The sequence below is a fragment of the Ursus arctos genome, unplaced genomic scaffold, assembly GCF_023065955.2.
Source record: "Ursus arctos isolate Adak ecotype North America unplaced genomic scaffold, UrsArc2.0 scaffold_12, whole genome shotgun sequence".
Classification (NCBI taxonomy): domain Eukaryota; kingdom Metazoa; phylum Chordata; class Mammalia; order Carnivora; family Ursidae; genus Ursus; species Ursus arctos.
Window position 1 is genome coordinate 16,063,779 of NW_026622786.1, and position 11,093 is coordinate 16,074,871.

Consider the following 11,093-nt stretch of genomic DNA (forward strand, 5'->3'; position numbering starts at 1 on the left):
TTTTCCTAAAGCATTATCAGTGTTGATGGAAGGTTCTAAACCTGACGATTAACAAACTGCTTGCTTTCAGAAATCTCCGAGAGCCACTACAGAGGGGAAGGGCAGTAGACAGAAGTTGCTCACTTTTTATTCTGCCTAGTTAGGCGTCGGTTTAATTTTTTTAACAACGAAAGGCATCCGTACGGTAGTGACGAAAGTTATTAATCTTTAGAAAGTATAAAGTCATTCTCTTTAAATTAGACAACACCATTTAAATGAGAATGAAAACCGTCTTTGAGGAATAGGGGGCTTCGAGAATACTTGCATTGAAGAGCTAACATTGTTGCCGTGTGGTTGACCTTAAATCGGTCCCTAATTTTCAAAAAAGTGTTTGGCAGGAGCCTTGAGTGAGCACTCGTGAATATTACACATTCGGTTTACTGGATTGTAGGTAGTGAAGGTTAAGGGATTTGTCCAAGGTCACTGAGTGAGCCAGGGGGCGGCGGCCAGCAGGAAACCCGTCTGCGCCTCCGAATAATTGACTTGTAAATATGTATCCTCCCAGTCACAAAGCCATTATTGGAAGTCTCCTCTGGGACTTTAGAATGACTACTTTTTGAACAAACATTTAGCTATTATTAGTACAATTCATTCCCCCACTAAGTGCCTTACCAAGGTTCAGGCAGGAGGGAGTGGCTGGACTTGAAGGAAACTTCTCCAGCATATTTCCATGCCCATCTAGATGAAATAAACAAGTGTCCCCGATCCAATTTTTAACAAATTGTTCTGCAGTTTTAGGTTTTTTAATTGTAGAATAGAAACAGTAATAACTGCTCTACTGACTGCATAAGGTCATCATAAGGATTAAGTGAAGTGTGTAAATGTACACAGTACATAAATATGAAATAATATTTATTACCAATGTTTACAACAATACGCATACAGAATATAACACAATCAGAAAATTCAGAATAATACAGCAAAAAAATCCCACACACCCACCAACGAGCTTTATTAAATTTTCCTTGTTTGCCTCAAATCCATTCTTTAACAACAAAAATTGCATATAAAAACAAAGCCCTGTGTGTTCATTCCCTCCCTCTCTCCTTCCTCCCCAAAAGTAACCACTATCCTATCCTGAATTTCTTCTATCAGCTTCATACATATTTTAATACTTACGCTGAAGAATGACTATGTCTACGAATACATTAAAATTCACCAGACTTACTATTGCTTCTCACATGAGTTTAGACTTTATCTAAATATTGGGCTTTAGGTAACCTTCTCTAACTTGTGGGTTTTGTTTTTTTGTACTTAATGGTGGGTTTATGAACGTCATCGAGCCTGATGTACGTACCTTTAGTCCCTTCGTTTTAACTGTACAGAATTCCACAACATACACGTGCCACTGTATTGTTCTCATGCTGATGGGCATTTCGGTTGTTTATAAATATTTACTTTTACAAACAGTGTTGCGTGGAATGTACGTCTACGTCCATAGTCGCCACATAGCACTGATTTCCGACTTTCTTTTTTTTGCCTTTAAACACAAACCCTGGTAAAAGACAAATTTTTAAGTCATGACTCATTGTATAAAATGAAACAAAGGTTTCATAAACCATTCTTATTATTTTCTATTCCATTTCATTAAAAAAAAATCTGGCCATCCAGAGGCCAGTCTAGGTTTTGTCTAAATCTGCCTAAAATTTATACAATTTGGGGGCCCCTTTAGAAAAAGAGTACAACATTATGAATACAAAATTAGTAACCAGGCCTTGGAAGAAGCTTTGCAAGTGAGGGAGCCTGAAGCTTAACCACCATTAGTTTCAGGGTAAATACCCCTGTAAGGAGTCATACTAGATTGCTTTCCCGGTTCACTAATAATGGGTCTCTACCAGTAGTTTGATAATCATTGCTCTATATCTAAAAGTGAGATGGCTAGGTCATAAGATGTGAACATTTCAACTTTGAATTTTGTTGTGTCTATACCCATATAGCCACCACCACGATCCAGATATAGAATATTTCTATCATTCCAAAGAGCTCCCTCTTGCCCTTTTGTAATCAATCCCCCAGCAAACTACTGATCTGCTCTCTGTCATTATAATTTAGTTTTGCTTTTTTCTAGAATTGCAAATAAATGGAACTATGCACTATGTACTCTTCTGTGTCTGGCTTTTTTCACTCAGCCTGGTTTTTGAGATTCGTCTATACTGTTGTACTTTTCAGGGGTTTGCTCCTTTCGGTTGCTGAGTACTATTCCACCACATTATGAAATATGACCCATCCCCGTTTATCTAGCCAACTGCCCAAGTACATTTGGGTTGTTCCTTTTCTTTTCTTTTCTTTTCTTTTCTTTTCTTTTCTTTTCTTTTCTTTTCTTTCCTTTTCTTTCTTTCTTTCTTTCTTTTTTTTTTTTTTTTTGCTATTATGACTAGACCTGACACAAACATTCTTGTATAGATTTTTGAGTGAATATAAGTATTTATTTCCAGGGTAAATACCCAGAAGTGAGATTTCTGGGGGCGCCTGGGTGGCAGAGTCCTTAAGTGTCTGCCTTCGGCTCAGGGTGTGATCCCAGCGTTCTGGGATCGAGCCCCACATCAGGCTCCTTCGCTGGGAGCCTGCTTCTTCCTCTCCCACTCCCCCTTCTTGTGTTCCCTCTCTCGCTGGCTGTCTCTGTCTCTGTCAAATAAATAAATAAAATCTTTAAAAAAAAAAAAGAAGTGAGATTTCTGGGTTATATGTAAATACACGTGTTTATACAAAACTACCAAACCGTTTTCGAGAGCGGCTGTACCATTTTGCTTTCCCACCAACAAGGTACTCGAGTTGCTTTACATCTTCTCCAGCGCTTGGTATTATTAGTTGTTTGAGGTGTTTTGTCTTATTTTGGGGGGGGGGTTGAGGGTGGTTGTTTTTGTTTTAGTTTTAGCCATTCTGAAAGGTACATAGTGGTATTTCTGTGTGGTTTTAATTTGCATTTCCCCAATGGCTCACGACGTAGAGCATCCTTTAATGTAGTTATTTGCCATCTGTGTATCTTCAGTGAAGTGTCTGTCCAAGTCTTTTGCCCATTTTTAAATCAGGTTGTTTCTTTCTTTTTTTTTTTTTTTTTTTAAAGATTTTATTTATTTATTTGACAGAGACAGAGACAGCCAGCGAGAGAGGGAACACAAGCAGGGGGAGTGGGAGAGGAAGAAGCAGGCTCCCAGCAGAGAAGCCTGATGCGGGGCTCGATCCCATAACGCCGGGATCACGCCCTGAGCCGGAGGCAGACGCTTAACCACTGTGCCACCCAGGCGCCCCTAGGTTGTTTCTTTTTTACAATGGAGTTTTGAGAACCCTTTATATATCTGGAATGTAAGTCCTTCGTTGGATATGTGATTTACAAAGATTTCCTCCTAGTCTGTAGTTTGTCTTTTCATTCTTTCAATTGTCTTTTGCAGAGCAAAGTTTTACATTTTGGAGACGTCTGTTTCACTATTTTTTAAGTGGATTATGCTTTTGGCATCATGTTTAATCACTCTTTGCCTAACCTTAGGTGACAAATATTTTCTCCTTTGTTTTATTCTAAATGTTTTATAGTTTTATTTTTGAATTATTTTTTGTGTAAGGTATGGGATTTAAGTTCGGTTACTATTATTATTTTTTGTCATGTAGATAGCTGACTGTTCTAACACCAGTTTTTGAATACACTATTCTTTCTTCTCCATTTAATTGCTTTTGCACTTTTGAAAAAAAAATCAATTGGCCTTATTCGTGTGAGTCTATTTCTGGACTTTCTATTTAATCTATGTGTCTGTACCTTTGCCAATAGCACATTGGCTCAGATACTGTAGTTTTCTAGTAAATCTTAAAATAGGCTAAAATGATTCCTCCAACTTCGGTCTTCTTCAAAATTGTTTTACTTATCTCGTTCCTTTGCCTTTCAAAATACATCTTAGAATCAGTTTGTCTCTATCTACAAAGATTCTGCTGGCATATTGATTAGAATTGCATTAAATCTATAGATCAATTTAGGCAAAACTGACATCATTACTATGCTGCATTGTCCAGGAACACAGAATGCCTCTCCATTTATTTAGGTCTTCTTTGATTTCTGTATCAGCATTTGCAGTCTTAAGTATACAGCATTCCTGTACATGTTTTGGTAGATTTATACCTGAATATTTAATTTTCTTGGAGCCACTATACATGGTATTATTTTAAATTTAAGTTTCCATTTGACAATTGCTAGAAACTGCTATTTTTCTATTGACCTAGTATCCTGTGACCTTTCTAAACTCGTGTTTTAGTCCCATGAGTTTTTTGTAGATTCCTTTGGGATTGCTATAACAGACAATTATGTCGTCTGCAAATTGGGACAGTTTTCTTTCTCTCTTTACAAACCAAATGCCTTTTACTTATTTTCCTTGCCTTAGTGCACTGGCTAGGACTTCCAGTACAATGCTGAACATGCGTGGTGAGAGTGGACATCCCTGCCTCAGTCTTCTTAGGAGAAATTGTTTAGCTTTTCACCATTTAGTGTGATGTTGGCTCTAGGTACTTCATTGACTCCTCTTACCAAGTTAAAGATGTTCCTCTCTATTCCCAGTTTGCTGAAAGTTTTTATCGTGAGTGGATGTTGAATTTTGTCAAATATTTCTTCTGTATCAATTAATAATGATCATGGACTTTTTCTTCTTTGGACTATTAGCATGGTAGATTAAACGGATGTATTTTTTAGAATATTTAAAGATTTATATTATAATTAAAATACTATAATTATAATATAAAGTACATAATTTTTAAAGATACGTATATCTCCCAGTCCTTGGCTTGTCTCTCTCTATATATAACTACACTTTATTTTTAGAGCAGTTTTCATAAAGTTCCCACCTCCCCTCCCCTTCTCCACATATAACCTCTCCCATCATCAACATCCTGAATCAGTACAGTACATTTATTTGTCACAATCAATGAGTCAACATTGAGACACCATTATCAGCTAAAGACCATAGTTTATATTGGAGTTCACTCTTTGTTATATATTCTGTGGGTTTTGACAAATGTATAAGGACATATATTCATCCATACGGTATCACACAGAATAATTTCACTGCCCTAAAAATCCCTTCTGTTCTACCCATTCATCTCTCACTCCCCCAACCCTCTGGCAACCACTGATCTTCTTAACTGCCTGTATAGTCTTGCCTTATCCAGAACATCATATCGTTGGAATCACTCAGGGTGTAACCTCTTCAGTAATATACCTTAGTAATGTACCTTTAAATTTCCTCTGTGTCTTTTCATGGCTTAATAGCTCATTTCTTTTTAGTAATGAATGATATCCCATTGTATGGACGTACCACAGTTTATGTATCCATTCACCTGCTGGAGGACACCTCGGTTGTGTCCGAGTTTTAGCAATTATGAATAAAGCTGCTGTAAATATCCATGTGCAGGTTTGTATAGACAAATGTTTTCAGCTCATTTGAGTAAATACCAAGGGGCATGACTGCTGCATTGTATGGTAAGAGTATGTTTAATTTCGTAAGAAACTGCCAAACTATATCCCAGCGTGGCTGCACCATTCTGCATTTCCATCGACAATGAATGAGAGCTCCTGTTGCTCCATTTCCTCACTAGCCTTTGTTGTCAGTGTTTTGGATCTTACCCGTTCTAATAGGTATGTAATGATATCTCATTGCTTTAATTTGCAATTTCCTGATGAAATACGATGTTGAGCATCTTTTCATATGCTTATTTGCCATTTTAAATCTTCTTTGGTGAAGTGTCTGTTCAGATCTTTCCCCACTTTATTTTAAAGATTTTATTTATTTATTCGAAAGAAAGAGAGCACAAGGGGGGGGGCGTGGCAGAGGCAGAGGGAGACACAGACTCCCCGCTGAGCAGGGAGCCCAAGATTGGGCTCCATCCCAGAACCCTGGGATCATGACCTGAGCCAAAGCCAGATGCTTAATAGACTGAGCCACCAAGGCGCCCCAAAGGTTTATGATTTTAATGAAGTCCAACTTTTCAATTTTTTCTCTCTAGGTCATGCCTTTGGCGTTGTATCTAAAAAGTCATCACGGGGGCGTGTGAGTGGCTCAGTCAGTTAAGAGTCTGACTCGGTTTTGGCTCAGAGTGTGGTCTCATGGGTCCTCAGACTGAGCTGCATCAGGCTCCAGGCTCAGTGGGGAGTCCGCTTGAACATTCTCTTCCTCTGCCCCTTCCGCTAGTCTCTTTCTCTCTCTTTCAAATAAATAAATTTTAAAAAGTCGTCACCAAATCTAAGGTCATTGAGATTTTCTCTTATATTACCTTCTAAGAGTTTCATAGATTTGGGTCTATAATCCATTCGAGTTAATTTTTGTGAAGAGTGTAAGGTCTGTGTCTGGATTGGTTTTTTTGCATATGGATGTCCAGTTGTTCCAGCACCATCTGTTGAAAAGCCTGTCCTTTCTCCGTTGAATTGCCTTTGTTCTTTTGTCAAAGATCAGTATATTTTTGTGGGTCTATTAACTGCTCATTGAATATTGAGCCAGCCTTGAATTTTTGGCCATGATATGATATTCTTTATATTTTTTCTTTATATATATGCTATAATATATTTTTATATACTATATATTGCTGAATTCAGTTTTTGAATATCTGTTGAGGAACTTTGCATTTATATTAATGAGGGCTATTGGTCTGTAGGTTTTTTTTTTTTTTTCATTGTGTTTGTTTGGCTTTGTTATCACGGTAATGACAGCCACCTAAAAGGAGTTGGAAAACATTCTCTTCTCTTGTATTTTCCGGAGAGCTACTGCTTTTTAAAAAGCTGGCACCATATTGTAATCAAACCAGTTTCACATTCAAGTAACATCATTCTCTCAGCATTTTTTCTTTTCTTCTTCTTCTTTTTTTAATAGGTAAAGCGATAGAAGTTTATTAAGTGAAGATACAGAAAAAGCTCTCAAGAGTCCTCCAGGGTTGCCAATTAGGGCCTTTAGGGTTGGTCTTTTATAGAAAGCTAACCAGGGAACTTAAATCCTTTTAACATCATTATTGATAACACCTTCAATGGCTTACTTCCTTTTTAGGGTCTGGTTATTTGTCGGTCACAGGTGATTACCATAAAAGACCTAAGGTTTGTTCCCTTATCTCTGGTTTCTTTCTTTCTTTCCTTCTTTCTTTTTCTTTCTTTCTTTCCTTCTTTCTTCCTTTCTCTTTCTTCCTTCCTTCCTTCCTTTTTTTTTTTTTTTTTTTTTAGATTTTATTTATTTGACAGACAGTGAGAGAGACAACACAAGCAAGGGGAGCAGGAGAGGGAGAAGCAGGCCCCCAGCCGAACAGGGAGCCCGATCCTAGGATGCTGGGATCATGACCTGAGCCGAAGGCAGATGCCCAACGACTGAGCCATCCAGACACCCCTCTGGTTTCCTTATACTTCAGCATTTTTGGGATCTGTGAACCTGATCACATAGCCGTGGCTATCTGTCTCTCCCTACCAAGCCCCACCTGTCCCTTACTCATTCCTCCCTCTGGAATAGTAACCCTAACTGCCGTTAGGGAATGGGGCAATGACCACTCTAGCTGCTTCCTGCTGAAATGGGGCGGCAGGCTGTGTGACAGTTAGAATCCATCCAGGGGTCAGTCCAGGGCCTTGTGGTATGGCTCCAGGGAATCATGCTGGGCAGCAAATGGTACATGCATCAGCACATGCAAAAGGATGAACATAAAACAAGTATTAGGCCCAAAATTATGATCACATCCCTTAGATAAGATCCCCAATTACCAATTTTGTCAAATAGATCAGTGGACATCTTGATCTTATTTAATTGATCACAAATGTCCCCAGTTAATTGGGACACCTTGTAGGGGTTAACTGTAATGTTAAAACAACACATACGAGGAAATTTTTCACATCCCCAATGGTGTAGCAATAGTAGACGTCAATAGTGGCGTAGCTCTCGAGAAGTCCTTCTCTGACTTCATTTCATTCTTGGCTGAGCGCATCCAGTGCCTGGGAAGCATCGCTTAGAGTCCTGCTGAGCAAGCATACTGTTTTGCTTATTTTATATTGCAGTCCTAACGTACGTCCCGGAAGTCCCATAGTGAGCTCTGATGCTCTTTTTACCAGGAGGGCTACTGTATGCTTGGTTAAAGCCTTTGTTTGCAATTGTATGTCAGTGAAGGTGGTTTCTAGGATAAATGACTATGAGGGATGAAACCATCAAGAAGCCCTTTTCGGGGGCGCCTGGGTGGCTCAGTGGTTAAGCGTCTGCCTTCAGCTCAGGGCGTGATCCCAGGGTCCTGGGATGGAGCCCCACATCGGGCTCCTCTGCTGGGAGCCTGCTTCTTCCTCTCCCACTCCCCCTGCTTGGGTTCCCTCTCTCACTGGCTGTCTCTCTCTGTGTCGAATGAATAAATAAAATCTTTAAAAAAAAAAAAAAAAGAAGCCCTTTTTGGGGGTACCTGGGTGGCTCAGTCCTTAAGCATCTGGCTTTGGCTCAGGGCGTGATCCTGGAATCCTGGGATCGAACCCCATACCAGGCTCCTCCGCTGGGAGCTTGCTTCTTCCTCTCCCACTCCCCTTGCCTGTGTTGCCTCTCTTGCTGGCTGTCTCTGTCAAATAAATAAATAAAATCTTAAAAAAAAAATAAAAAGAATAAAAGAATAGACCACAACTTACTATCTTTAAAAAAAAAAGAAGAAGAAGAAGCCCTTTTCGTTTGAGGTCCAGCCTTAACATTGTCTTAATTACAAGGAATCACTGGCAAATGGGAGAAGACTTGTCTCAGGAAATAAGGGCATCCCCAAGTGCATCATCCAATCTAATCATAAAGAAAGTGGGGCCATCCATTATATCCATGGGGTATGCTCTGGCTCTTAAAGAGCGATTTTGTCATCCCAGACACATAGAATTGGTCAAGGTGATAGCTGGGTTATACGGTTGTTGGGGCATCTATCTGATTTCCCAGTTATTCAAGTAACCGTATGCCCATGGGGTCCTGTTATCCTCACAGAATGACAAGCAAGGAGATTGTCTATACATGAGCTATTGTGGCAATTTCTCTGAAGTTTACCTCAAGTTGTCTAGCTTAGGGAAACAACATTCAAAGACAATCGGAACAAAAATTTAGCATCCACAAACATGTGTTATTGAAACATAATTTTTCTCTCTCTATAATAACCCTCACTTCCAGAGAGAGCCAAATAAGACTAATTTGAAAAACAAGTCCAGTTTTAACAAACGGCGTAATTATTTACATAAGCTCGGCAAGAATGACTGATCTCATAGATCTTTTAGAATCTGCTTTGCTGGAACTTCACAAGGAATCTCTAGGTTGAGCTTTTGGTAGCCTCTCCAGGCCAGAAGCCAAGCCAGTACTTGCTATCAGACCTGCCTGCAATACCCGTACATTCGGGCGGATTCCTCTCCACGAGGTCCCCAGTATATTCTGAGGTTCCTGCACCTGCCAGGAGGTGACATTCTTTACTCACCTGGTGAGGCTGCTGGGAACTCGGTAAGCAAAGTATCAGGCCAACATTTCCTTGCCCTGAAAATGGGATGTAGGAAGGGGAGTAGTAGAAAATAAATTTGGAAAGGCAGTTGGAGAGAAGGGCCTTGCATATGATAAACCCTTAGATGTCACTGACCACTTAACGCTGGGGTTTTGAGTAGAAGAGGTAATATAGAAGTGGTTAAGCGCCAAGTGCCCCACCTCGATCGGCCATTTAGTAGCTATGCTTTTTCAAGAGATGTAGTTTCTTTAAGCTTTTGTTTCCTTATCTACAGAACAGGGTTAATGATAGGACCTACGACAAAGGATTATTGTGAAGATTAAATAAAATGATGTATGATGAGCCTGGTTCCTGGCACATAGCAACTCTTCAGTAAATATCAGTGACTACCTGGTTAGAACCGTGCTTCAGGAATATTCATCTGGCAGCTGTGTGCATAAATGGTGTAAGCATATGGCTTTCCTTTTTAAAACAGAACCAGGGGCTTCCCAGGTCTGTGCCAAGAATATTTTAGAATCTCGAGGTGGAATTCCATGTCTCTAAAGTCGAGTTCACAAGAGTTAGACTCTCCGGAAGGAGTCATGATTGCATCACTGTTTTCTACATTTCATGTTCCGCCGTCCTGTGCTATTTTTAAGCACCAAAATGGAGGTGCCCTTGTTGGTGCAATACCATTATTTTGGACAGTGGGCAGCAGCTTCAGTTACCCTTCTCAGCTCTCTTCAAACCCTCCTTCCTTCTCCTGCCCCACCCCCTCCTCATCACGGTCACCACAAGCCCCCCCATCCCCTTTACCAGCAATTCCCCAGCTCTTCCCAGCTCCCCCATCCTCCACCACACTCTCACAGCAAAAATGCTGAGCAAGGACTAGGGAGGAGGAGGCTGTGGTGTAGGAGATCTCCCCACAGGGGATGGGGAAGAGTCAGACCCAGTTAGGGTCATCTCTCTTGGGCTAACAGGGGGGAAATCATTTTCAATCAGAGACAGTAGTCCTGAAAACTCCATGAGGAGCTAAACTGGGCGGGAAAGTCTTGAGACTCTTCCAGACCAGCTACATCAGAGATGATGGATGGATGTGGCAGGGAGTAGGGGAGCAGAGAAGTTGCAGAAAGCCACATTGCTGGGAGTGACCAGAAGGACATTTCGTAATGTGTTTACAATTTTTGTTTTAAAATGTGTGAAGTAATACTTGGTTTCATTAGTTTTTTAAAAACTTTGTGAATTCTGAACATATAAAAAGTAAAATACGGTATTTTAGGTTTGCGGGAAATTAAAACAGAAACATTAATAATACAATTTTGCCCTAGTATCATAACTACTCACTGACGGTGGAATCAAAGAAGTGTGAGAGACCACTGAGGACAGTTATAAAAATAAGGAATGCTGTCAGGACTATCAAACATTGTCCTGTACTGTAGATATTGTACTATAGATAAGATATTGTACTATAAGATATGATATCATAACTAGGGTCCCAAATTGCTTCCTTCCTTCCCTTCCTCCCTTCCCTTCCATCCTTCCTTTCCTTCCTTCTCTTTTGTTCTTTCTTTCATCTTTCTTTCTCTCTTTTTCAGCTAGAGAGAGAGAGGGAGGGAGACTCTGTAGTTTTCCTTTGCCTT